Source organism: Eleutherodactylus coqui, chromosome 4, assembly GCF_035609145.1.
Source record: "Eleutherodactylus coqui strain aEleCoq1 chromosome 4, aEleCoq1.hap1, whole genome shotgun sequence".
Taxonomy (NCBI): Eukaryota; Metazoa; Chordata; class Amphibia; order Anura; family Eleutherodactylidae; genus Eleutherodactylus; species Eleutherodactylus coqui.
Window position 1 is genome coordinate 52,341,948 of NC_089840.1, and position 27,819 is coordinate 52,369,766.

The window sequence follows — 27,819 nt, forward strand, 5'->3', positions numbered from 1 at the left end:
TAGCTAGGTAAGTATAATAAGACCTCCCCAAAAATAAGACTGGTGCCTCTAGAATACAGTGTTCTTTTTTCAGGGAAACATGGTAATACTACATTTCTCTTGCCACAGATTTCTCCATCATCCCCGGCCTCATTTGATAAAGTTGCTATCATGATGAGACATCTCCTTGTCTGTATTGCACTACATATATCTTCTCATTTTACTATTTCCCCTGCCCACAACTCCCATTTGCGGTGTTAAGAATTAAACAAGGCTCATGTAGAGGGTTCCTTTTTTTAATTTAACGATACATACAGTAAAAACATCACTTTTTATATGGTTTAAGAAAACTCATCCACCAGCTCATATCACTAATTACAGTATATATACTTTTTGTGGGGTGCATTACAGAGCGGCTTCCATGGCTTGGTGTCCTCCTCTGTTATCCAGTACTGAGAGTCCATGCAAAGACCAGCCCTCACTCTGAAGGACTCTGTCTTGTATCATACATAGGGTTCCAAACTTCCAATTGACATCGATGGACACCATGTGCTACTACTTTAACTAAGGAGCATCCGGTAGCATCTCACAGCAGTAACCGCTATTCTCTGTTATCAGAGACTACTGGGCTCACTAAAAAACGTTTACTGTAAGTCAGAGGCTTCTTCCTAAATGGTCACTTCTTCATACTTTACACTGCAGCTCATGACTTTGGTGTAACTTCCTCCATTGCCCCAATATCTTCTGCTACTAGAATCAGTGCATGATGAGAAGATTCCCTTTAGGTCGCTTTCACATGTGCAACGTGATATCGCATTTGTGTTCTGTGCAATATCGCGATTTTGTGTCACTACAAAGTCGTGCGTGACGCAAAAAGTTGCATGACTTTATAGTGTCTTTTGCCCAGATTTTTTGGGGGATGGGGGGGATTTGAAGTATAAGCCCTACCCCAAAAGTAAGCCCGAGCTGCATTAAAAAAAAAAAAAAAAACAACAATACATCACCTAAGAGGCGCTGTCAGACATATTGCATAGAATGGCTATGATTGGCTAAGCCATGGCGCTCGATGAACCAATCACAGCCAGCGCTTCCTGGAAGCGGGAAATTTAAACCTCCAATCCAGGAAGGGCTAGTAGAAGACTAAAGACAAGTGCCAGAAGTGAAGAGGAGACGCCGCAGCTGACAGCGCCTCTTAGGTGATGTATTATTTATTTTTGCTTTTTCTATGCAGCTAGGGCTTATTTTAGGGCTTTTACAGTAGGATTGCCTACTGTAAAAGTTGCATCGCACTGCATGAAAACCGCATTTTCGTGCGGTGTGATGCAACAGAAAGGAAGGGTTCATAGGGTAACATAGGCTACAAGAAAAAAAAATAAAAAAAATCACAAATCTCATCTGTATAGAGCATGCCACGATTTTGTATTCTAGCAATGTAGCAGCCTACAGAACATCGCTCGTGTGAAAGAACCCACTGGAAAGCATGGGCTTCACAAACATGAGTTTTGTAGCGATGTCGCATTGCTACAAAATCGCATAATTTTGCAGCCCGTGTGAAAGTGGCCTAATGGTGAGGACAGAATGACTACCAAATATTAACCCTTTGCAATCCAATTTTTGATTCAGGGCTTTCTAGGGTGCTTTCTCTTTCTGCCATTATACAATAGCGCCATCTGCTGGCTAGAGCCAGTACTGCTGTATTGGACATGCTGGAGAGGCCCCCAACAACAAAGTGGCCAGTAATTTACAGTAACAATACTCTGCCGGACGTCTTCCGACATTGGAGCTGTACAGCCTTCAATCAGAATGTCTTTAGATGTCAGACAGTGGATTGGAAAGGGTTAACAAACTAACCTACAACTACAGGCCATTGTGATAAATACTCCAAGGGAAACATGACATAAGAGGAGGCCTGGAGCGTCTTCTGCTGCTTCTAACAAATAGATATTTTGGGTTAAGTCGGATAATTACTAGCCTGGAAATTTGGCTAATCTTTGCTGGGCTCCGCGGAGGCGTTTGATCCGGTCCTTTAAATTCTGCCGCTCACTGACCAGGTCATTCTTTTCCATTAGTAAGGTACTCAGTCTCTCCTTGTCCTGGAGCAAAAGCATGATGTCTGTCTGAAGCTTGTCAGCAAACTGGTGGAGCATGTAGTGTAGAATGATCATGGGGATCTGGTTTAACAGACGAGCAGACGCGTTCTAGGGCGAAAGAAAACATAGGAAGCTGCAGTTTAATAGATAGATGGATCAGTACATCAGTACATACCATGTGTAGACTATTCAGAAGGACATAGGAAAAAATAATGGACACACACACTCCACATAATGGGGGATTTTACCATTGTTTTTGTTTTCTATTGACAAAAGTCCTCTAGGGGGCAGTATTATAGTAGTTATAATATTCTACATAGGAAACAGTATTCTAGCATTTATATTCCGGTACATAAGGGGCACTATTGTAGTAGTTATATTCTTGTATATAAGGGGCAGTATTATAGTAGTTATATTCTTGTATATAAGGGGCAGTATTATAGTAGTTATATTCTTGTACATAGGGGGCGGTATTATAGTAGTTATATTCCTGTACATAGGGGGGCAGTATTATAGTAGTTATATTCTTGTACATAGGGGCAGTATTATAGTATATTCCTGTACATAGGGGGGCAGTATTATAGTAGTTATATTCTTGTACATAGGGGCCAGTATTATAGTAGTTATATTCTTGTACATAGGGGGCAGTATTATAGTAGTTATATTCTTGTACATATGGGGTAGTATTATAGTAATTATATTCTTGTACATAGGGGGCAGTATTATAGTAGTGATATTCTTGTACATAGGGGGCAGTATTATAGTAGTTATATTCTTGTACATAGGGGGCAGTATTATAGTAGTTATATTCTTGCACATAGGAGGCAGTATTATAGTAGTTATATTCTTGTACATAGGGGGCAGTATTATAGTAGTTATATTCTTGTACATAGGGGGCAGTATTATAGTAGTTATATTCTTGTACACAGGGGGCAGTATTATAGTAGTTATATTCTTGTACAAAGGAGGCAGTATTATAGTAGTTATATTCTTGTACAAAGGAGGCAGTATTATAGTAGTTATATTCTTGTACATAGGGGGCAGTATTATAGTAGTTATATTCTTGTACATAGGGGGCAGTATTATAGTAGTTATATTCTTTTACATAGAGGGCAGTATTATAGTAGTTATATTCTTGTACATAGGAGGCAGTATTATAGTAGTTATATTCTTGTACATAGGGGGCAGTATTATAGTACTTATATTCTTGCACACAGGAGGCAGTTTTATAGTAGTTATATTCTTGTACATAGGGGGCAGTATTATAGTAGTTATATTCTTGTACATAGGGGCAGTATTAGAGAAGTTATATTCTTGTACATAGGGAGCAGTATTATAGTAGTTATATTCTTGTACATAGGGGGCAGTATTATAGTAGTTATATTCTTGTACATAGGGGGCAGTATTATAGTAGTTATATTCTTGTACATAGGTGGTAGTATTATGGTAGTTATATTCTTGTACATAGGGGGCAGTATTATAGTAGTTATATTCTGGTACATAGGGGGCAGTATTATAGTAGTTATATTCTTGTACATAAGGGGCAGTATTATAGTAGTTATATTCTTGTACATAGGGGGCAGTATTATAGTAGTTATATTCTTGTACATAGGGGGCAGTATTATAGCAGTTATATTCTTGTACATAGGGGGCAATATTATAGTAGTTATATTCTGGTACATAGGGGGCAGTATTATAGTAGTTATATTCTTGTATATAGGAGCAGTATTATAATAGTTATATTCTTGTACATAGGAGCAGTATTATAGTAGTTATATTCTTGTACATAAGGGGCAGTATTATAGTAGTTATATTCTTGTACATAAGGGGCAGTATTATAGTAGTTATATTCTTGTACATATAGGGCAGTATTATAGTAGGTATATTCTTGTACATAGGGGGCAGTATTATAGTAGTTATATTCTTGTACATAGGGGGCAGTATTATAGCAGTTATATTCTTGTACATAGGGGGCAGTATTATAGTAGTTATATTCTGGTACATAGGGGGCAGTATTATAGTAGTTATATTCTTGTACATAAGGGGCAGTATTATAGTAGTTATATTCTTGTACATAAGGGGCAGTATTATAGTAGTTATATTCTTGTACATAAGGGGCAGTATTACGGAGGTTCGCAAGCGAATAGCCAACCACAAAAGTAACATCAGGACTAAGAAACGTGATCTTCCCATACCTAAACACTTTGAGGACCATAATCATTCCGTCAGCCAGTTACAATTTAAGGTCATTGACTCAGTGGATAGGGATATAAGGGGTGGCGACAGAGAACGAAAACTGAAATTGTTGGAAGCCAAATGGATCTTTAAGTTGGATGCATTGGCCCCCAGTGGCTTAAACGTGGAGTATAATCCGTTATTATATTACCAATAATGAGTACTATGAAATTTAGTGATGTTGTGTTACATGATTCGCACCTTGTTTTTAATATATTTTAATTAAGTGTTTTTTCTTTCTCTTTTTTTCAGATCGCATTGGGTGACGCAGCTATTATTTACATATTTTATATCTGTGCCTGTGCCATACAAATTATTTGAATAAAATTATGATTGATGCATGTTTAATCATGTTTGGATGTCATATTTTTTGCAACTGGTTTAGGCTGCATTGCTGTGTAGATTCTATCTATATATCAGCCTGCATGTGTTGAAGAACACGTGGGGGTGAGGTCAGTATAAGAAGAATCTGATTGCACATTGGTATAACGTCATATTGAATATTGTTAGTTACAGTGATGTGGACATAGCAACATTGTTGCTGATATACATTAATGAGCAAGATCCCTATGTAATTCAATGTATATAACTATTGTAGTTTTATAATTATCTGGTTAGTGATGACTGAATTATAGTCCTGAGCAGTAAGAATGTTGATCCAGTTGTCTGATTTCACTAATAGAGGTCCCTTTACTATGCAGTTATATCATGATTGAGGGAGCGCTGTATTTGGGCACTTAGTTGCTCCGTGAGCCTGCGCATGCGCATTGGTGATGTTTGCATTGTGCTATCTCTGACAGTGGGGGCTTGGTTGCTATGGCGATGTGCTGTGGGCGCCGGAGCCTTGCGCATGCGCTATGTGTACTAGTGGACGGCTGTTGGTGATGACGTGGGGCAGAGGAACCCTGCTGGTCTTGTGAGAACTGCATCATTATTCTGGGAAGTCATCCACGTTAGAGATATGCGTCTGCACCGGTGGCAGCCTGAACACAGCGCTGGGTATGACACTCCTAAACATGTGATTATATTATGTATGTTGCACCTGGCTGTGATTGACTGTTTCACCCAATGACATTTGATCTGTTTTAAGCATAATATGTGTTTCTGTCTGATTGGTGTAGGTGGAGCTTTGAGGGCTATTTAATGTTGGAGTCTGTGTATGTTATTTAGAACTTGATAAAGACCCTCGGATGGAGGGTTGAAACGTTGTGTGGGCACAATAAAGATTTGATCTTTTATTTAACCCCCGGAGTGCTGCTCTCTTACATACTTTGCTGCTGAAACTACGATCCAGGATCTCTGATGAGCGTGCACCTGCTGGTGAGGATTGTCTTCCCTGTATATTTGAAGGTGAAGTGTGTGCTGTGATCGGTGTTACTATATTGGATAAGGGGCAGTATTATAGTAGTTATATTCTTGTACATAAGGGGCAGTATTATAGTAGTTATATTCTTGTACATAGGGGGCAGTATTATAGTAGTTATATTCTTGTATATAGGAGCAGTATTATAGTAGGTATATTCTTGTACATAGGGGGCAGTATTATAGTAGTTATATTCTTGTACATAGGGGCAGTATTATAGTAGTTATATTCTTGCACATAGGAGCAGTATTATAGTAGTTATATTCTTGTACATAGGGGCAGTATTATAGTAGTTATATTCTTGCACATAGGAGCAGTATTATAGTAGTTATATTCTTGTACATAGGGAGCAGTATTATAGTAGTTATATTCTTGCACATAGGAGCAGTATTATAGTAGTTATATTCTTGTACATAGGGGGCAGTATTATAGTAGTTATATTCTTGTAAATAGGAGGCAGTATTATAGTATATTCTTGTACATAGGGGGCAGTATTATAGTAGTTATATTCTTGTATGCAGCAGTCAGTATTATAGTAGTTATATTCTTGTACATAGGGGGCAGTATTATAGTAGTTATATTCTTGCACATAGGGGGCAGTATTATAGTAGTTATATTCTTGCACATAGGAGGCAGTATAGTAGTTATAGTCTTGTACATAGGAGGCAGTATTATAGTAGTTATAGTCTTGTACATAGGAGGCAGTATTATAGTAGTTATAGTCTTGTACATAGGAGGCAGTATTATAGTAGTTATAGTCTTGTACATAGGAGGCAGTATTATAGTAGTTATATTCTTGTACATAGGAGGCAGTGTTATAGTAGTTATATTCTTGTACATAGGAGGCAGTATTATAGTAGTTATATTCTTGTACATAGGAGGCAGTATTATAGTAGTTATATTCTTGTACATAGGAGGCAGTATTATAGTAGTTATATTCTTGTACATAGGAGGCAGTATTATAGTAGTTATATTCTTGTACATAGGAGGCAGTATTATAGTAGTTATATTCTTGTACATAGGAGGCAGTATTATAGTAGTTATATTCTTGTACATAGGAGGCAGTATTATAGTAGTTATATTCTTGTACATAGGAGGCAGTATTATAGTAGTTATATTCTTGTACATAGGAGGCAGTATTATAGTAGTTATATTCTTGTACATAGGGGGCAGTATTATAGTAGTTATATTCCTGTACATAGGGGACAGCATTATAGTAGTTATATTCTTGTACATAGGGGACAGTATTATAGTAGTTATAATCCTGTTCATTTTTTCTATGACACACTACAATCATCATTGATTTTTTTTTTTCAATGTAAATCTATATCTGAGGAGGTTGTGTAATACTAACCTTGAAATATGCCTGGATGTGTTGGGACATCTCATCAACAGATATCTGTGCTGGTGATGGTTTGAAAATTTTTAAAGGTGGAGGCTCTACATCTTCCCGAACGACCTTCAGAGATGCACCATAAATAGTGTCCTGACAGTATATGATCTCTTCCATTTGGAATTGTGTACGGATGAAGTTTTCAGCCTCTTTTTGTTGCTTACTGCAAATCACTTCCAGGTTTCCCTTGAGAAATGTGAGAAAAAGACCATAAAAACAACTATGCAACAGCCTGACATGGGTAAGTTAACAAAAGGTGGGGTTGATCAAAATAAAAATTCCCCCTTCCACTGCAGCTTCTCTTCCCGCCTGCTGCTCCAGAAAGGAGAGAGCGGGCAGAAGTGGGTGAGTGATGTTGCCAGGTTCACCTCATAACTTAGATTGGACTGATGTTTATAATATAGGCATCTGCAGAGTCTAGGGCCCTTTTACACGGCCTGATAAATCGTTCAAGCCAGAATCTGAACGATCGATCAGTGTAAATATTTGCACGGACTGAACGACGAACAAAAATTAATTTGCCTCTCATTTGTCATTGAGTTTTTGCATGCATAAGGCCTATTTCACACGGGCATTAGCGATATTGCCCCAAGAAAATCGCAGTGATATCGCAACTGTGTTCCTGGGATTTCTGGGTTGATAAACTTCTTTTAAAATGGATACCAGATTAATGGAAGCATACCTTATAGGGATGAGCGAGCACCAAAATGCTCGGGTGCTCGTTACTCGAGCCGAACTTTTTGTAATGCTCGAGAGTTCATTTCGAGTAACGAATCCCATTGAAGTCAATGGGAGACTCGAGCTTTTCTCAAGGTGACCCATGCTCTGCATAGGAGAGGGTGTGTGATTCACCTGAAACCATCAGAAAGTGATGTAAACACCACAGAAACGGATAGGGAACAGCAGCAGCAGCATGCAGGGATGCATCTGAGGCTCCCAGGTCACACTATTAAGCCAAATTGTGGGCAAGAGCCTGGCGGTCACCCCCCTAACAATTTACTTGGAACAGACCATAAGCAGCAAGGCACTTGTGCTGGCACATCTTAGCTAAGCAACACACTAGGTGGAACAAAGGCCAATTACCGCTTGCGGGTGACAATGCTGCCTCTTCTCCTGTGTTACATGTTGGCATTGCTGTCCACCCCCCCCCCCCCCCTCCCAGGATGCAGGCACAAGCCTGCGTCCACAGCGTACTAAAATTTTTCCCAGCGCAGTGTCCAGTTGTCCCCATGCCAGACAGGGTAAGGTGCACCTCTTCGCCTACTCAGTAGCCCACAGGGTACTGAAATTTTTCCCAGCGCAGCGTTCAGCTGTCCTCATGCCACACGGTCGCTTGATAGCCACACCACCCTCATGTCTATTTATAAGTGCGTATTGAATGAGGAGGAACAGGAGACACACACTTTAGAGGGTCGACAGGGCCTGGCAGCGACCCTCTTTGAAATTGTGGGCGATATCGCACTATACTGATGTGAATTGATGATAAATTAACGCATGATCATAATTCCAATCCAGTGCCACCTCCGGCACAAAATTTCATGAGCCACAAACGTGGGCATAAAGGGGACTCAGATGACAGTACTTCTACACATCTCCACAATTCAACAACCAATTCTAAAACAAAAGATTTTTTTTACCCTGAGTGCAGGTGAACCCCTGAAAGATTTGTTTACCAAGAGTGCAGGTAAAAACCTGAAAGATTTTTTTGAGCAACAGCCTGTACTTGCTTAATGGGATTCAGGTGGCGGTCCACCGACAGGCAAGCTACCGCCTGTCCCAGCCTCTGCCTCTCCCAGAGGGGCTTGTTAACCAGTGCTCCAGGGAAAGACAGCATGAACTGTAAAGAAATTAGTGGCCAAAGATGGACACCGCGCTGGTATACGTTTCCGTACACCGTGTGACCCTTTTAAAATTGTGCTTCATAGCTGACAAATCGCAGACAAATTAATGTATGATTGTAAGTGCCATCCCATGCCACCTCCGTCGCAGCATTTCATTAGCCACAAACGCCAGCATAGGGGGGACTCAGAGGCCAGTACTTCTACATCTTTAATGAAGAAAATAACCCATTTTTAAAAAGAAGAATTTTTTTTTTACCAAGATTGCAGGTGAGAACCAGAAAGATTTTTTGCAGGGAATTTGTTTACCAAGAGTATAGGCGAACCCCTGAAAGATTTGTTTACTCAGAGTGCAGTGAACCCCAGAAATATTTTTTTAACATAGAGCTTTCTTAATGGGATCCAGGTGGCTGTTCACCGACAGGCAAGCTACCGCTTGTCCCAGCCCCTGCCTCTTCCCGAGGGGCTTTTTAACCAGTGCCCCAGGGAAAGACAGCATGTAATATGAAGAAATTAGAGTAGCCAAACCAGGACAATTCATTCTGTCTCGGTGTCAGATAGCTGGACACTGTGCTCGGATACATTTGTGGACTTTGTGGGCGTATGAAGCTGGAACAAGCATGTTTGCTATACTCTAGTGGTGAACCTCTTCAAAATAGGGGGCGAGAACCTGGAGGCGGCCCTCAGAAAGAATTGTTTTTACAGAGCCTGGAGGCAGCCTTCTGAAAAAAATAGTCTGAAAAATTGGCTGTTCAGCATGCTAACTTGCTGGTTTAGGAGGAGGAGGAGGAGGAAGATCAGAGAAGGATAGACCAAGCTACTTCTACGCTTTTTGGGGTGATAGAGGGTGCATGGTTTTCCCATTTCAGCTTAAAAATACTTTATGTTAAGCTGCTTTTCACATGTGGAGAAGAGAAGTCTGGGGAAATCCAGGCTTTGTTCATCTTAATAAGTGTAAGGCTGGGTTCACACAAGGCGGATTTGCCGCGGTTTTGCCGCAGCAGATCCGCCCGCGGCAAAACCACCCGCGGACGCTAATCTCGGGATTAGCCAGCCATGTGGATGAGATTTCTCAGAAATCTCGTCCACATGGGACGGCTAATCCGCTGCGGTAAATCTGGTTGAAACCGCGACTGCGGCGACCGCAGCCGCGGTTTCAAAAGAAGCAGCATGTCTGTTTACGTTCGTTTTTTTGTTTATTTACGTCGCGGCCGCGCTCTCCTCTATGGGAGCGCCGGCCGCAACGAAAAAGCATGCGGCCGGGCCGCTTCAAAGCCGCCGCGGCTTAAACCGCGGCGGTTTTCCCGGCGGAAATTTTGCGGTTTTTGCTGCGGCCAAACCACGAGATTTCCGACGGGAATCCGCCCTGTGTGAACCCTGCCTAAGCCTGTCGGCGCTGTCAGTTGACAGGCAGGTACGCTTATCCGTGATGATCCCCCAAGCAGCACTAAACACCTTCTCTGATAACACGCTAGCGGCAGGGCAGGCCAGCACCTCCAAGGCGTACAGCGCAAGTTCGTGCCACGTGTCCAACTTGGACACCCAATAGTTGTATGGAGGGATCATGGAGGACGTTGGTACGGTCAACTATGTACTCCCTTACCATCTTTTTACACTGTTCCCTCCTACTCAGCCTAGACTGGGGAGTGGTGACACAGTCTGGCTGGATGCCATAATACTGGCAAAAGCCTTGGAGAGTGTTCCCCTGCCTGCGCTAGACATGTTGCCTGTTTCCCTCGTCTCCCCTGCTAGTTGGCCCACTGAACTACGTCCTCTACCGCTAGCATTGTCAGATGGGAAGTTTAGTATCAGCTTTTCCATCAGGGCCTTGTGGTATTGCATCACTCTCGTACTCCTTTCCTCTTCGGGAATGAAAGTGGAAAGGTTCTCCTTATACCGTGGGTCGAGAAAGGTGAACACCCAGTAATCCAGGTTGGCCAGAATGCGTCTAACGCGAGAGTCACGGGAAAGGCAGCTTAACATGAAGTCAGCCATGTGTGCCAGAGTCCCAGTACGCAACACATCGCTGTCCGCACTACGAGGATGACTCATGATCCTCCTCCTTTTCAGCCCATACACGCTGAACAGATGTGAAGGAAGTAGCATGGGTATCCTCTGCAGTGTGGTCAGCAGTCTCTTCCCCCTCCTCCTCCCCCTCCTACTCCAATACGCACTGAGAAACAGAGGTGAGGGTGGTCTGGCTATCAAGCGATGTATTGTCATCTATCATCTCCTGTTCTATCCACAAAGTGTCGGCCTTAATGCTTAGCAGCAACCTTCTCAGAAGGCAAAGCAGTGGGATGGTTATGCTGATAATGGCTGCATCGCCACACACCATTTGTGTTGACTCCTCAAAGTTTCCTAACACCTGACAGATGTCAGACATCCATGCTCACTCCTCTGTGAAGAAGTGCGGAGGCTGACTACCACTCTGACGGGCATGTTGCAGCTGGTATTCAACAATGGCTCTACGCTGCTTGTAAACACTGGCCAACATGTGCAAAGTTGAATTCCAGCATGTGGGCACGTCGCACAACAGTCAGTGAACTGGCAGCTGGAAGCGCTGTTGCAGTGTCCTGAGGGTGGCAGCATCTGTAGTGGCCTTTTTGAAATGTGAGCACATGCGACGCACCTTGCTGAGCAGCTCAGACAAATTGGGGTAGTTTTTAAGAAAGTGCTGAACCACCAGATTAAACACATGGACCAGGCAGAGCCGCCACCAGATTACGCCCATTGTCACACACGACCATGCCTGATTGGAGGTTCAGCGGCGAAAGCCACAGATCTGTCTGCTCCATCAAACCCTGTAATAGCTCTTGGGTGATGTGCCTCGTCACCTAAGCTCAGGAGTTTCAGCACGGCCTGTTGACGCTTTCCCACGGCAGTGCTGCAGCGCCTCGAGCTACCGACTGAAGGCGACGTGCTCACAGATGGTAATTGAGAGGTGGAGAAGGAAGGGGGGCGGTTGGAGGAGGTGGCATAATAAGCTGGAGAAACCATGAATGAGGTAGGACCCGCAATCCTCGGTGTGGGTAGCACGTGAGCTGACCCAGGGTCAGACTCGGACCCAGTCTCCACCAGGTTAACCCAATGTGCCGTCAGGGAGATGTAGTGGCCCTGCCTGCCAGCCCTTGTCCACGTGTCAGTGGTTAAGTGGACCTTCCCAGTAACCGCGTTGGTGAGGGCACGGCTGATATTCCTAGACACGTGCTGGTGTAGGGCGGGGACGGCACAGTGGGAAAAATATTGGCGACTGGGGACCGAGTAGCGTGAGGTGGCCCGCCGCCATGAGGTTGCGGAAAGCCTCAGTTTCTACCAGCCTGTATGGCAGCATCTCCAGGCTCAGCAGTTTGGGGATATGCATGCTTAGTGATTGTGCATGCGGGTGGGTGGCTGCACATTTGCGCTTGCACTCTAATGTTTGTGTTATGGACAGCTGAATGCTGCGCTGGGACATATTGGTGGAGACAGCGGAGGACCGTGCAGGTGAAGGGGTGGGTGCAGGGCGGGAGACGCTTGTGCCTGCGTCCTGGGAGGGGGATTGCATCTCAGTGCCAGCATGTGACACAGGGGAAGAGGCAGTGGTGTGACCCGCAGGCGGTGAATGGCCTTCGTTCCACATCGTCAGGTGCTTAGCCATCATATGTCTGCGCATGCTGGTGGTGGCCAGGCTGGTAGTGGTGGCTCCCCTGCTGATCTTGGTGCGGCACAGGTTGCACACCACTGTTCGCCGGTCGTCCGCGCTCTCACTGAAAAACATCCACATCTTTGAACATCTAGCCCTCTGCACGGGAGCTTGCCGCGAGGATGTGCTGTTGGGAACAGTTGGGGGATTACTTGCTCTGGCCCTGCTTCTCCCTCTGGCCACCCCACTGTCTCTTCGAACCTGTTCTGGTGCTGCACTTGCCTCCCCCTCTGAAGCCCTGTCTTCTGTAGGCTTACCAACCCAGGTCAGGTCAGTCACCTCATCATCCACCAGCTCTTCCTCTGAATCCTTAGTCTGCTCCTCCCTCAGACTTAGTGCCCTAACAACAACCTCACTGACAACTGTGTCTCATCATCAACAAATACCTCTCCAGACACTACTTGGAAGTCCTCACCCTCATCACCCTGAGACTGTGAAAGATCCAAATTTTGGGCATCCGTCATGACAAACTCCTCAGGTGGCTCATGAACTGTTGTTTGCGACTCAGGGAAGGGTCCTGAGAACAGTTCTTGTGAGTATGCCTGTTCTGCATCTCTACTTTTCCTGGAATGACCAGGCTGGGAGGAAGCACGATCAGCGTGAGGATTCACAGGTCCAGTCCCTTGACTAGCGTGAGTGGACTGCGTGGTAGACTGGGTGGTGGATAACTTACTGGATGCGTTATCCACTATCCACGTCATCACCTGATCGTACTGTTGTGGTTTTAATAATCGTGTACCATGCGGACCTGCAAACAGTGAGATGAAGCTATGGAGCTTAGATACGCGGTGTTCTACTTCTCTCTCAGCAGCAGGCACAGTTTCACCCCGCCCAGGACCTCGGCCTCTGCCCACACCCTCGTCCTTGACTCTTACCCCTAGTGTTGATCATGTTGTATAATGCACTGAGTCAAAATGCTACGCAAACTACGAGGTATTTTGCATATGCTTTAAGCCAAATATAGACAGTGTAAAATGTCTACAGTCTTGTTATATAGTGCGGATCGACAGGACACAGACTAAGGCTATTTTCCGTACGCGTTAAGCCCAAAATAGACAGTGTAAAATGTCTACAGTCTTGTTGTATAGTGCGGATCGAGAGGACACACACTTGGGCCTATTCCTATATAGTCTGTGTACACCAGTAGCAGTATACTGTATAGAACCGGTAACAGTATGCAGTATACAGCCGAGATTCTTGTGAATGCTTTGTGCGCACTACTGGTCCCAGGCAGCCGAACTGATGATGCACAAAAGTGGAGTTGTAGTCCTAAAAAGGACTGTTTGGTTCTTTGCAGATGGATCCCTGCCTAAACACTCCTTCTAACCTACACTAATACTCTCCCTCAGTCACAGCAGCTCTGTCCCTTAGCTAATCCAGCCTCCGTGTGAGGCGAGCATCAGGTGACCTGAGTTTTTATGACCATAGGTCACCTGATCTGGCCAGCCAGTCACTGCTATAGATGTGCACAGGGTTGGCACATCATAGCAGGAGGGGCCAAAGCCTTCACTGCATGTTCAGTGGCTAAAAAAGGTTGCTTAACATGTGGGGAGGAGAGGGTGAAATTTTCTCGAACACTGCGTGGTGCTCGCTCGAGTAACGAGTACTTTCAAGTATGCTAATGCTCGAACGAGCATGCTCGCTCATCTCTAATACCGTATTAATTTATAGACACCTAAAAAAGTGATAAAACGGAAATACAACTCCTACCTTTGTGCATCTGTAAAGGTTGGGATAAGGGAAAAAGTGATTCATCGCGATTTTATTGAACGTTGATCTGACGAGTTCTAAAAAGTAAAGAAAAGTGCAGTCAATATAATATATTATGCTTCAAAAATAGCCCACTCATAGTGAAGCTTGTGTTTTACTATAGTACATATAAGGGCCCTTTAGTAAGAGGGCCCTTCTGCTCAGCGTTTCCTATTGTCTAATGGTACAGTCAAATCTAATCTGTCTAATTTGTGAAGAATTTGCAAGAGAGCCACGAGAGAGAGGAGGTCTATGAGCAACTTCTAGAGAGTAAGGGGCCCTTTTATTGTTCTTACACAGGGGCCCTCTGTATATGTGTCTGTTACTACCTGTAGCCAGGGGCATAACTATAGTGGGTGCAGTCACATATGGGCCCTGGAGTTTTAGAAGGTCCACAAGGCCCATATGAGAAGCCTGGTGATATACATGAGGCTTTATAGTTGGGGGGCCCTGTTACAGTCTTGCATTAGGGCCCATCAGCTTCAAGTTACATCTCTACCTATGGCTCTCCTATTCCAACTTCCTATTTTCAGTGTAGGACTGTAGGGGGGCTGCAGTTTATCATTGTTTAATGTTAAATCCTATGTTATGTTATTTTTATAGTACTGTCTTTTTAAGACGAGACAGGAATGGAGGAAGAGGACACTGAGTGGGAAGAAACTGGAAGGGTGTGGTAGTGAGAGGCAGCAACTAAGCTGTTGATGGAGGGGCTGTAGCCAGTGTCCTATATACAGTATTCTTCTGGTGTCTGTGGTAGAGGATGCGTGGAGTCAGTGTCAAGCACTACCTCCACTCCCTCTCCGACTACACTGAACCCGAGCCAGTGGGTCTGACACAAAGTTCATCCCCAATTTGCCAAGCTAAAAATCACTGCAGGTACCCTGTGTTCTCAGGTCTAAAGACTGTCTATAGAAAGAACTGTTTATTGTTGTTCCTGATTAACTGGGCCAGGACTCTAATACCTGTCTATTTGTACAGACTTACAAGCTGTACCAGGGGCGCTGTTATCCCAGATCACTGAGTCTCAAGTTGCATTTTGTTTCCTGTTCTTAATAAACTGTACTTTGTTCCGTAATATCTGCTCCCATGCCCTATGTCAATTATCCTCGAAGTCTCCAGACCATAGCAGCTAATGACACCCACTTCAAGAGCCATTCATCTCCCTAATCGGTGTGGCCGAAAGTGGCTCATGAGTCCCTCATATAACTTCACTGTTATGTGGCAAAAGGGACCATGACCTTGCTTGACCCTGCATCTCCCTATTATGGAAACAAGCCCATCTGACTATCACTGACCCAGAATATCAGGAATGCGCCAAAACCGATGCTTGCTGTCCCCTCCATGGTCGCAAGTAGGGCTTGAGGGGGTGGTGGTTATGCTAATGTGCCTCAAAAGAGATTCTGCTGGCTGTTTTAGGAGCATTACTCAAAAAAGGGGACAGAGCTTTAGATGACCCGCAATTTTGTTTTTAACTGTCTTTATGTATTCCACGGTTGTGAAACTATGGTCCTAAGCATGTCCAAGCAACATTTTGTGGGACTCCTCTGGCTCAGCCGGACAGCTTTACAATATCAAAACTCTCAAACTGCATGGAGTTTCTTGAACTCCTCTTTGGACAATCTTGAGACTAAGTCAAACTTCTTTCCACTTACTGCTGTGATCACCTTATGTGTTCAACCAAGCCAAAAACGAAGACTTAATGTTTCTGCTTACAAGCTAATCTTTTTATCCTAATATTTTCAAATGTCCTCATCCAAGTACAGCTGACCAGACAAATATCCAACGGGCTTACGACGTTCCCATCAGCTACAGCTTCGCCCATTGTCTACACAGTTCTGTCAATGACTATTGCTATTTTTTCCTACCTGTGATTTCGTGTAGCTTGGCAATGGCTGGCTCCTCGAATTTCTTGATTTGACTTTTTGCAATGTTTTCAAATGTCTTGTAGTTGACGAATCCTGGAAGCTCCCGGCCACGATGTTGGTTCTCATAAACAGAAATGTCATCTTTTAATTGCTTTGGGACTGAAAGACAAAGGATTGGTTATCAATAAACCCATAAAGGAGATGTTTTGACGTGGCTGAAAGTTGGCTATCTTAACAAATACATTGGAATCCAATGCTTGAGATGGTCGCGATTTTCGGATGATGTTTTAATAGGCAAAACACCTGCGATAAAACGCTCCTATGAATGTGGCCTCAAGCTGGTTCAACCTCCAAACTCTATCCAAACCAAATTCCCCACCAGTCATAAGCAACAACAAGTAAAGTGCAGAGTGATCAGACACATTTCGTGGTAGATATTCCACTATATGAACATAAGGAAGCATAGACAGAGTACCGATTGGGAGATCTAGACCAGAAAGTGTATTATATAAGCTAGAATAACAAGAATATTGTCAAATCTCTGGACTTCTCTACCTCCACAGATCACATAAACCCAATTCAATTAATAAGTGTGCAAAAGCAGTTGGGGAAGGAGAAGCCACCATTTATTAAATCGATGCAAACAATTAAAAGTGTGATAATATGCCACGATCAATGTTGATCGTGACCAGATCGGCCCTTCGCCATAATAATCACAGCGGACTGATGGGTTGCTATAGCAACCAGACACCAGTCAATGGTATAATTTTTTTTTTTAACTGTATCCTCCCAAAAAATGGGGGGCACAATAGGTGGACCTTTACTACTGTGGGGTTCACAAGGGAGAATTATTATTTTGTGGAGAGAACATTGTGGGAACTGTTACTGTGTGGGGAGCACATGGGACAATGGAGGTAGCAGCAAGATGAGGAAAGTATGTAGGGACAGGTTGTAGCTGAAAGAAGCCTTCATGACTGTCCAGGCCCAGATAGAGAAGAAAATATATTTTATTTATGGGGTCACAGTGTGTTGTAGAATTTATATTGGGGCACAAGGTGAATTACAATTTATACTGGGGAATATGTAGATTATAACTTATTTCTGGGAGCATAGTATAGACTATTATTTATCTCTGGGGCACAGCGAGTGGCACTATTTATTTTTTGGGGCACAGTGAGTAGCACTATTTTCAAGTGACACAGTGTATGGTGCTATTTTCTTCAGAGTCACAGAGGAGGTACTTAAGGACAGCGACCCCCGATCTGCTGCGATCTATGTAGATCATATGTATGTAAAGGGTTCACAAAGGGAGGGCGCTCCCTCTATGACATCATCGGACCCCCGGAATGTAATCAGATACTGGCATCCTGGCTTGCTATTGCCTAGGATTGCTATTAAAAGTGATAAGGCTTTGCAGTACAGAAGTCCTGCAATGCCTTATGGCTGCCTGTCCACGGGCGTAGTGATATCCCACCGCCAGGGAGCAGGAACAGGAGCAGGAGCCAGCTGATGGTTCTCCGCACTGAGCCTATCTGACAGATAGGCTCACAGTGGAGAATCGCGGCATGCCGCGATTTGTCACCTGTGAGCGGAGAATCACTATGATTCTCCGTTCGTGGACAGGGAGCTGTGCTTTCCATAGCAATGCTATGGAAAGCGGTCACTGCGTTCCCAGCGGACGGATTATCGTCGCAGGGAACACAATGAAAATACGCCCATGGACAGGCAGCCTATCAAAGCAATCATAGCAGCTATGGTTCAGGTCCCCTACAGGGACATAAAGAGTTCAAAAAAGAATACTGAAAAAAAGTGTGTGAAAAAAGAAACGACAAAAAAACCCAACTTTTTTGCTAATTTCCCACTATTTATATAAAAAAATTAAAAATTTAAGAGAAAACCCATGTATTTGGTATCATGCCTGTAATGAAATGTACTATAAATCGAACACACTATTTATCCTGTACAGCAAAAAAATGGAAAAAAGCAGGCAAAAAGCTTATTTTGTTCGTTTAACCTTACAAATAAATGCAATAAAAGTGATAAAAAAAGCCGTATGTACCCTAAAATGGTACAAATGAATTCAATGAATGGCTAAGCGCTACCTCTGATTGGCTGAGCACTGAGACCAATCACAGGCAGCGCTCAGCTGTCATTCAATGAATGGCTGAGCGCTGCCTGCGATTGGCTGAGCACTCAGCCAATCATACTCAGCACTTTCCTGAGGCGGGGATTTTTAAATCCCTGGTCAGCAGAAAGTGCTTCAGAGCAGTGCCGGCAGCCGGGAAAAGACGCGTCGGAGCCCTGACAGCGGTGGAAGGTGATGTATTTTATTTTTTACAGCAGCTACGGATGATTTTCAGAAAAGGGCTTATATTTCAAGCCCTTCCCCGAAAATCACTACGGGGGTTGCCTGCATCCCATTGCATTCAATGGGGTGGCTGCAGCGCCGGCCCCATTGAAAGCAATGGGAGAACATCGTGGTCCTCTGCCACAGCTGTGACAGAGGATTCCTTCATCCCCACAGGGATGAAGGAATCCCCTGCCATAGCTGTCACAGCTGTGGCAGAGTATCGCGATCTTCTCCATATGTTTTAATGGGGCCAGCGCCAGCAATGGGCACGGAAAGCAATGGGCATGGAGCTATGGTCAGGTGCATTTTGCACATTCGTGCAGCGCATTTTTTCTGGGCACATAGGATTGTCTAGGAGTCTTTTGAACTAGAAGGGATTTTAGTGGCTCCTTAGAAGTTTGTTTGGTAGGAATTACCACTAAAGCTAAATTATCTTGAGCACTCTACTGAATGAAAACTTTCCCAACATGAAACTAAGGGCTCCCACCCACTTGCGATCTGCGATTTTGTAGCGCTGCGATTGAGCGCTAAAAAATTCTAGTTTGAAACAAATGATTTGTAATGTGGCTATGCACATTTGCGATTTTTTTTTTTTTTTTTTTGCGCAGCGCGGGTGCGATTTTTTTTTTTCTTTTTCAAATGCGACTGCCCTATATTTGTGCAATGTCCGATTTTTCCCTCACCCATGCAAGTAAATGGGTGCCGTAAAAACGCATCGCACATCGCAGAATCGCATGCGTGAATGCGTTGCGATTCTTTTCTCTACAATTGAGTTTAAAGTGTCAAAAACGCTGCGATAAAAAAAAAAAATTGCAGGACAGTAATATTACATAGAGCTTTGCGATGCGATTTCAGTGGGAGAAAAATCGCAGCGCAATCGCACAAAAATCGCAAATTGTTCACTGCGATATCGCAGCGATTTTATAAATGCACTATCACCCTCGCAAGTGGGTGGGAGCCCTAACGCTGGTAGAAAAAGTGATATGTGACCCTCATAACACCTTCTGGCAGTAGAGACGTTGCCATGAGGAGGCAAAAATGGAATTGAACATACTGGCTGATGCCTTTTACGAAGGTACTCTCTTACTAGCTCTGTTTATAAAGCTGATTTATGGCACATTCCACAATAGGTTTCTTTACGCCTGCCTTCGGTACGTTTCTAATGGTAGGCAGGGCTACTTTAAAAAAAAGGGGCATGTTCGTTTAATTTACTATGATTTATGCCATATGCAGAAAAGACAAAGGTTTTAAGAGACTTGAGTCTTTTAATGCATTTGTCCCACTTACGCAGCGCAAACTTCACTTAGAACGATGCTTTAAGTAGACATGCCGCAATGTCTCGCAGTACGGTTCAGCATTTTCTGAACTACACCTACAGTTATCAACTGATTCCTTCATTTTCATTTCCCAGACGTTGAATCGTTTTCGGATGTTGGTGAAAAGTTTCAGATTTCGGCCCGAGACCTCTTCATCTCCATGCATGACTTCATTAATGCCATCAACAAAATGTCTGATTTTCTGTTGAGGCAATAAGAGTGAAATACAAATAATACATGTTAGAAATGAGCAGCGACAACTGGAGCATATAGGACATATAGGTGTACGGACATGTGGCGGACATAGGATATAGGTATACTGACTGTATACTGACACACATCACTTACCTCTATGAGAAAACACAGCTTATCTGACTCCTTTGCTGGGACACCTGCGCCAATTATCTTTAGTTTTGTCTCTGCTTCATTAAGTTTGGTTATGATTTGCTTCTCCAAGGTAGGTATGGTTCTCTGAAACAAAGGAATGATTAAAAATTATACAAAGCCCCCTCACACTCAGGCCTCGGTCATACGGGCGATTTTTCGCGCGATTTGCGCATGCGATCGGCTATTTTATAAAACCATTGCTTTGCAATGGTATTGGACACATGGGCGCTTTTTATGCGCTTGTCCGATAAATTATAGGACACAAGAAATCGCAGATTGCGCCTATCTGCGATTCCTTGTGTTCTCTATATGCGCTCAATGGGGCCGGCGGCAGCAGCGCCTACCCCATTGAGAACATATACTACACAAATCATTCTCCTCTGCCACAGAATGATGTTTGCCCATTGAATTCAATGGAGCCGGCAATACAGCCGGCTCCATTGAAAGCAATGGGCTACCGGCGAGCGCAGGATGAATTTTCGGGAAGGGCTTAAAAATATAAGCCCTTCCCTGAAAATCATCCAAAAATGTGTAAAAATAAAAAAAATATATATACTCACCTTGTCCGTGCAGCCGGAGTTCAGCTGCGGCCGGCCGGCAGTTCTCCTGAACTGCTCTGAGTAGTATTTAAAATCCCCGCCTGCTGAATGGGCTGCCTCTGATTGGTCACAGCCCTGACCAATCAGAGGCAGCTCTCACTCACCCATTCATGAATTCATGAATGGGTGAGTGAGTGCTGCCTCTGATTGGCTCAGCGCAGGGACCAATCAGGGGCAGCTCTCAGCTGTCATTCAATAGCTGAGAGCTGCCCCTGATTGGTCCCTGCGCTGAGCCAATCAGAGGCAGCACTGACTCACCCATTCATGAATTCATGAATGGGTGAGTGAGAGCTGCCTCTGATTGGTGAGGGCTGTGACCAATCAGAGGCAGCCCATTCAGCAGGCGGGGATTTTAAATCCTAGCCTGCTGAATACTACTCAGAGCAGTTCAGGAGAACTGCCGGCCGGCCGCGGCTGAATTCCGGCTGCACGGAAAAGGTGAGTATATACATTTTTTTTTTTTTTACACATTTTTGGATGATTTTCAGGGAAGGGCTTATATTTTTAAGCCCTTCCCGAAAATTTATCCTGCGCTCGCTGGCAGCCCATTGCTTTCAATGGAGCCGGCTGTATTGCCAGCTCCATTGAATTCAATGGGCTGGACAGCGCTCCTGTGATCGGGCCCGTTTCAAAGGAAACACGGCTAGGAGCAGACTTTTCCGGCGATTTTTCGGCCCCGATCACGCGATTTGCAAAAAACGCCCGTCTGACCGAGGCCTCAATGTGTTAACTTCTTATTTGTGCTACATCCCACATTTGTACATAAGGAGATTTTTAGGAATGCTATCAATAACCCCTCAACTAAGCTATTAGTCTAGTACTTTAGGGGTTAATAAACTATATATGTGGTGGACTCGATTGGTGGCAGGGTTAATGGTAGTATTCATGGTGCTTTAGGGTGTTTACGGGTTAATATCTAATATCCCTTATGCTTAGCCTACATTAGGATGAACGGGTAATCCTGATGCTTTAGGATAGTGAGAATTGTTACTAAAGAGATTCCTACAGGGCGCAGCCAGGCTATAGCTGTTGGCTCACAAGCCCTTTCGCCAATGGCATCCTCCAGTGGTCCTTAGTGGGTTGCGTCTCCCACCTTTTGAGCCATTGCAAAAGCAGAGCATAAATATCTCTCCATGAAGATAACAGTTTTAGTGGCGATAACAAAAAAAATTGGGGAACTCGGCTGTATTAGCTTTTTTTGCTGACAAGGTGCAGTTTAGGCTATTGCCTACTTTCATACCTAAAGTCTCTTCTTTTGCCAATAGAAACCAGGTCATAACACTTCCAGTCTTCGCCTCTAATTCTTCTTCAGATGAGAGGCCAGTCTGCATTCTCTGGATAGTAGTAGAAACCTGAAGATCTACTTAGGCAAGTATCAGGGAGATGATACGTTTAATCACAGGCGTAACTATAGAGGATGCAGGGGATGCGGTTGCACCCAGGCCTAGGAGCCTTAGGGGGCCCATAAGGCCTCTCTTCTCCATATAGGGAGCCCAGTACTATGAACAAAGCATTAGAGTTGGGGGCCCTGTTACAGGTGTTGCATTGGGGCCCAGGAGCTTCAAGTTGCGCCTCTGCGTTTAATGCATCTTTTACAGAGTCTACTGCCACCACTATTTGTCACAGTAGGTTTCACTTGAGCAGTGTCCATTTCGTGGGCAGAAAGAAGTTTAATTCCTTTAGAACCTCTCTGCTGCAGTGACCTGGAGTTCGCACAGCACCTTTATTAACCACTATAGGATAGGTGAACACTTTTCAGATGGAGCTTCCTTCAGACACTCGGTTTTGAATGTGGTTTTGCAGGAGGGCCCTCCCATTTGGTTTACCACTTGCAAGATCTCCATCATTATGCTTCTGTGGGACATAAGGGAAGCACTGATAATGATTGCTAATCTGTTTTCCCTTAGTTTTAAAAGCAACACAAAATGGAATCCCTACACAAGTTCCTCTACCTATGTCAGACGATGCCAGTGAAGCTCCCCAACCCATACTTAAAACGTTTGTGGTCCCTCATTACAGGGTTTGTATGGAGAGGAAGGAAACCACGTATGCGATTCTCGCTCCTCACGAGGAGTAAGGAGAGAGGTGGCCTGGGGCTACCCAACTTTGCCCTATACTACAAAGCTAGCTTCGCCAACTACATGTTGGACCTACTCAAGGGGAGAGTGTCAAATTGTGGGTGGAGGCAGAGCATACTTTAGTCCCGGGGACCTTACGGGGTGCGGCCTGGATTCCACCAAGGTACATAAGTTCAATTCCTAATATCTCACCATTCATAGGTTGGCTGCTTCAGACCTGGTCGGAATTCACGTCGGCCAACAGCCTGGTGTTGGTTCTTGGTGCCCCTTACTCCTACGATCTCCAACCCGCATTTTGAGGCCTCTTTGAGGAGGCCCCCTATACTAGAATTGCCTCCCTCTCCTATACCAAGGGTGCGGGATGTCGTGTCGAGCTTAGGCCTAAGGTCTCTGATGGAGATCATGGGAGAGAGTGGCTTGCGCCCGGATTCGTGGTTGCAATACTTCCAGCTCAGCGGTTTTGTGGGGTCCCTGGTCCCTTGGGTGAATCTTATTGATCTTCTCACACCACTTGACCAAATTTCCATGTCCACGATCTCACAGATACATATGATTTCAACTATATACAAATTGATACTAGATCGGGAGTTGGTGGCCTAGATACTGCCATATGTGGAGGCGTGGGAAAGAGAAATCGAGAGGAGTCTCTCGCAAGAGGATTGGGAGAGAGCTTAGATCCTTTGTCACAAACTATCATTGGCCTGCAAATCTCAGGACTTAAATTTTAAAATCCTATCCCGGTGGTATAGGACACCAGACCAATTACCCAAAATTTTCCCCCAGACCTCTCCCACTTGTTGGCGCTGTAACAACGACAGAGGGAATATGTCCCACATCTGGTGGAGCTGTCTGGCAGTGGGAGCCCTGTGGAAGGAAGTGATGGAGGTCTATAACTGCATCTGTATGGCACAAGTGACACTAATTATGCAGATGGCTCTGTTCTCAACCGTCCCAGGACCGGTCAAAAAACATAAAAAGGGGATACTGAGATTCTTCATTCTCGCTAGAAGGAGAATTATCCCTAGACTCTGGAAATCCACAGTGCCTCCCATAAGAGCAATGTGGACGGAGGAGCTTAAAGAACTTATGTGCTTTGATGAACTAAAGAGGAGAGAATGATACTCATGAGGAGGTCTATAATACTTGGAAGGTTTGGATTTCTTTTCGGTCTTTGAAAAGATTCAAGAGATGGGTGGAATCTGGTCAGCTTTGAGAAGGAGCCCGGGTAACCTCTAAAAAGGCTTGAACGGATCACTATTCACACTGGAGCTCACCCAATCAGGAAGGAATTCTTTTTTCCCTTAAATGGGAAAAAAAAAATAATCCCCTTTGCAAAAAAACTCCTCCCTACATATCTTCCTTTTCTTCTGATCCTATCAGGTCTCAAATCACATTATGACTGTGAGAAAATAATAAAGGATTTGTGTGTCCCCCCCCAGATGATCAGCTTTCCCCTCAAAATTTCTCTTTAAAGATCCAATCGGTAAGTTAACTGGCTGCAGAAGGAGCCTCTCCCACTGCTCCGTCTGCAATAGTAGACTAGGCATACTAAACCCTAATTTCTAATATACTTTGCATGTATCACCTTAATGACCAGCCAATTTTGTGTTTTATGGTCCAAGTAATTTTCATCATTGCATCGCAAGAGCCGTAACTCATTGACATAGTTGTTTTTTGGGGAGAAGGAGTTGTATTTTTTAACGGCACCACTCTGGTTTACATGTGTAGTATATAGGATCATAGTATGTAAGACCGAAAAATGACATATGTCCATCCAGTTCAGCCTATTAACCCCCAATGTTGATCCAGAAGAAGGCAAAAAAAAAAAACATTGAAGTAGAAGCCAAATTTTCCCCATTTAAGGGAAAAAAGAATTCCTTCCTGATTCCAATCTGGCAATCGGAATATACCCTGATCAACAAGCCTTTTGAAGTTATTAAAGATTATAACATATTGTATCGCTCAAGAAAGACATCCAGGCCCCTCTTGAACACTCTTATAGAATTTGTTATCACCACGTCCTCAGGCAGAGAGTTCCATAGTCTCACTGCTTTTACAGTAAAGAACCCCCTTTATAACTTTTATAAATTTTTTCAGGGGTGAGAGATGGAAAAAATGTTCATAAATTCAGCTATTTGGGGGGTTTTGTTTTTACAACGTCCACCATTCAGCAAAAATAACACAACAGCTTCCTTATCTTGTTACACCTCTATAAGGGCCCCTAATAAAGCTTTCTTATGGTCCTCAGTCTTGTGAAGATAATAGGACTACACTTTACCTGAAATGCTCATGGTTCTCAAAGAAATCTTTCTCATTTAGTAAGGCGTTCTCCAGGGAGATGTTGTTCTGGATCTCACTTTGTCCGCGACACTTGACTACCATGAAGCCTTTCTTAAGAGTGTACACCAGATTTCGGACAACACTTACAATATCTGCTTCAGATCCTTTGTCAACTAAATCAGGCTTAGTCAGGATTCCTGGGTAAGAAATGGCATTTGATAATCAGGTGTCATCTATACATGGAATTGTAGCAATCGGAAGAGTGAAGACGTTATCAAGAAGGCATTATTTGGACCCAAATCACTATCCACATCAACATCCTAACAGGCTTGTATAGTGGCTGGTGTATGTATGAACACTGTTGTGAAAGGTGATTAACATCTACATAAAGTCCCAATGACAACACTTACTCCGAGGCTTCATTCACATGGACAAGCGCTATATTGGGCCGAAAAACCCAATATTGTGCTTGCCAATGTGTGATTTTCATGGTGATGCAAAGCGTTTTTGATTAAAAATTACTTTTGTTTCATGCATGTGAAGAGATCACAACTGTTTCCCATTGGGAAACATCGCATGAATGGCTGTGATTGGTTCATCGTGCCGGCTTTGATTGGCTGAGCCAGTGTACTCATGATCTAATCACAGCAATCTCTTGCTTCAAGCCCGTTACCAGAAAAAGGACTACACGGAAAACTGCCAGAGCACCACCGCCCAGTGTGAGGGACCCGAACGCCGCCTGCTAGGTGAGTACAGTCTTGTTTTTTCATGTAGTGTAGCTAGGATTTATTTTCTGGGGAGAGCTTATATTTCAAGACCCCTCCAAAAATCAGGGTAGGGCTTATTATCGGAGTAGGTCTTATTTTTGGGGAAACACAATATCATGGCTGCTTCTATGTAAACAAAGCTTTGGCGATCGCATGGCAGGGAATGCAATAAATGACAACTGCTGACCTTTTTTTCACATACTGCCAGGGATTTTTTTAACTACCTGACATCCCTTTTAATTTGCAGGGCTTTATCATGCAAGGACATTATGTTGAGGGTGCGACATGGGAATATGGTCTCTTATAAAAGGGTGGCATGTATAACTATCGATAAGAATTTTGGTCCGGCCATGATTTTTGATTCAGTTGTCCAGAAAAAAATTGAAGAGATGATTGGCAACCCTGGTCATGCGCCAACCCCTCAGGATCAGAAGTTTTGCCCAGAGCGTTCCTTAAAGTATGATAGGTTTGTCACGACTATGGAAAAAAGCTAAAATGCGAGTGTTGAAGAAGGCCCATCTTGAAGTTCACCACTAAGGAGCTCTAAGATTCTTCAACAACACTAATCGACTTTGCTTGGCCAAGTACCAAGGAGCTTCAACTTGTAAGTGCCTTGTTGAGCCCCATAATTTGTTTATCCGTTTCCCTAGTACTAGCTCATCATTCCCCAATTCTTGGTATAGATAGGAGGAGGAGAAGTAGGAGCTCTACAACTTCTAACAGACTTTGGGTACCTAGTGTTCTCTCTCCATTAGGATCCACCTCTCGAGCCATTTCTAGAGCTTCAGTGGTGGCAATATCCACATTGCTGGGAACTACAGCCAAATTGATGGTCTCCTGCCTTTGTATGTAGGTCTTAATCATCCTCTTGATCTATGAAAATGTAAAATGTATTATCATAAAAGATAGAAGAGACATGCATCGATCAGCGACACCAAAGACAAGACCACTGTGGGGTACATTAAAGACTAGTGTGCCATTTATGTTCATAGGTTGCAGGAGTCAGATCGGTCCAATTAGATGTTGCATATCAGCAGCTCAAAATACTGTCGCCCCCCTGCTTGGCTTCATTGAAGTTGTCAAGTTGCTAATAAAGTTAATTGTTTAACCCCCTTTCTGCTGCAGCAATTTAATATTTTTTTTAAATACCGTTTTTTTACACCTGACTTGCAAGAGCCATAACTTTTTCATTTTTTTTGTCAACACACCTGCATGAACTCTTGTTTTTTTACGTGATGACTTATATTTTTTTTCAATACCAAATCAGATTCCTTTTTTAATAGTAACATTTAATACCAAAATAATACACTGAAAAACGTTTATATATTTTTAGGGCTTATTCACACAAGTGTATATCGGCCACCGTTTTCACGGCCGGCCAATATATGCTACCATCTGATGCATTGGATTCCAATGCATTAGATCACACAGGCATATTTCCGTGGCGTAAAAGCACCAGGCCGCAAATATAGCGCCGGGCAGGAATACGTCGGCCACTGCATAGACTCCTCTGAGAGCCGATGATAGCGGCCGGAGAAGGGAGGTGGGAGGGAGTTTAGCAGCGTGACTGCTAAACTCCCTTCCCCTTCTCCCCTTCAGCTGTTTGCAATGGGATGGGAGGGGGCAGAGCTAAGCTCAGCCCCGCCCCTCCCATTGCTGGCTGCGGACAAGTGGTGGGAGCTCAGCTCTGCCTCAACTCCTCCCATTGCAAACAGCTGGCGGGGAGGAGAGAGGAGGAGAGCCGCAAAGGGAGAGGTAAGCCATTGCGGCCTCGGTGTCTATGCGCTGGGCTCGGGCTGTCTAAATGTTAGATTTGTGCGCCTGTTCACATTTCTACGTCGCCGG

General features: G+C 43.9%; 1 pseudogene; it reads right to left on the reverse strand.

Annotated features, from left to right (window-relative positions):
• Positions 1–1,025: 1,025 nt before the first annotated feature.
• LOC136626478 (interferon-induced GTP-binding protein Mx2-like) overlaps positions 1,026–27,819 on the reverse strand; it is a 35,557-nt pseudogene continuing 8,763 nt past the window's right edge.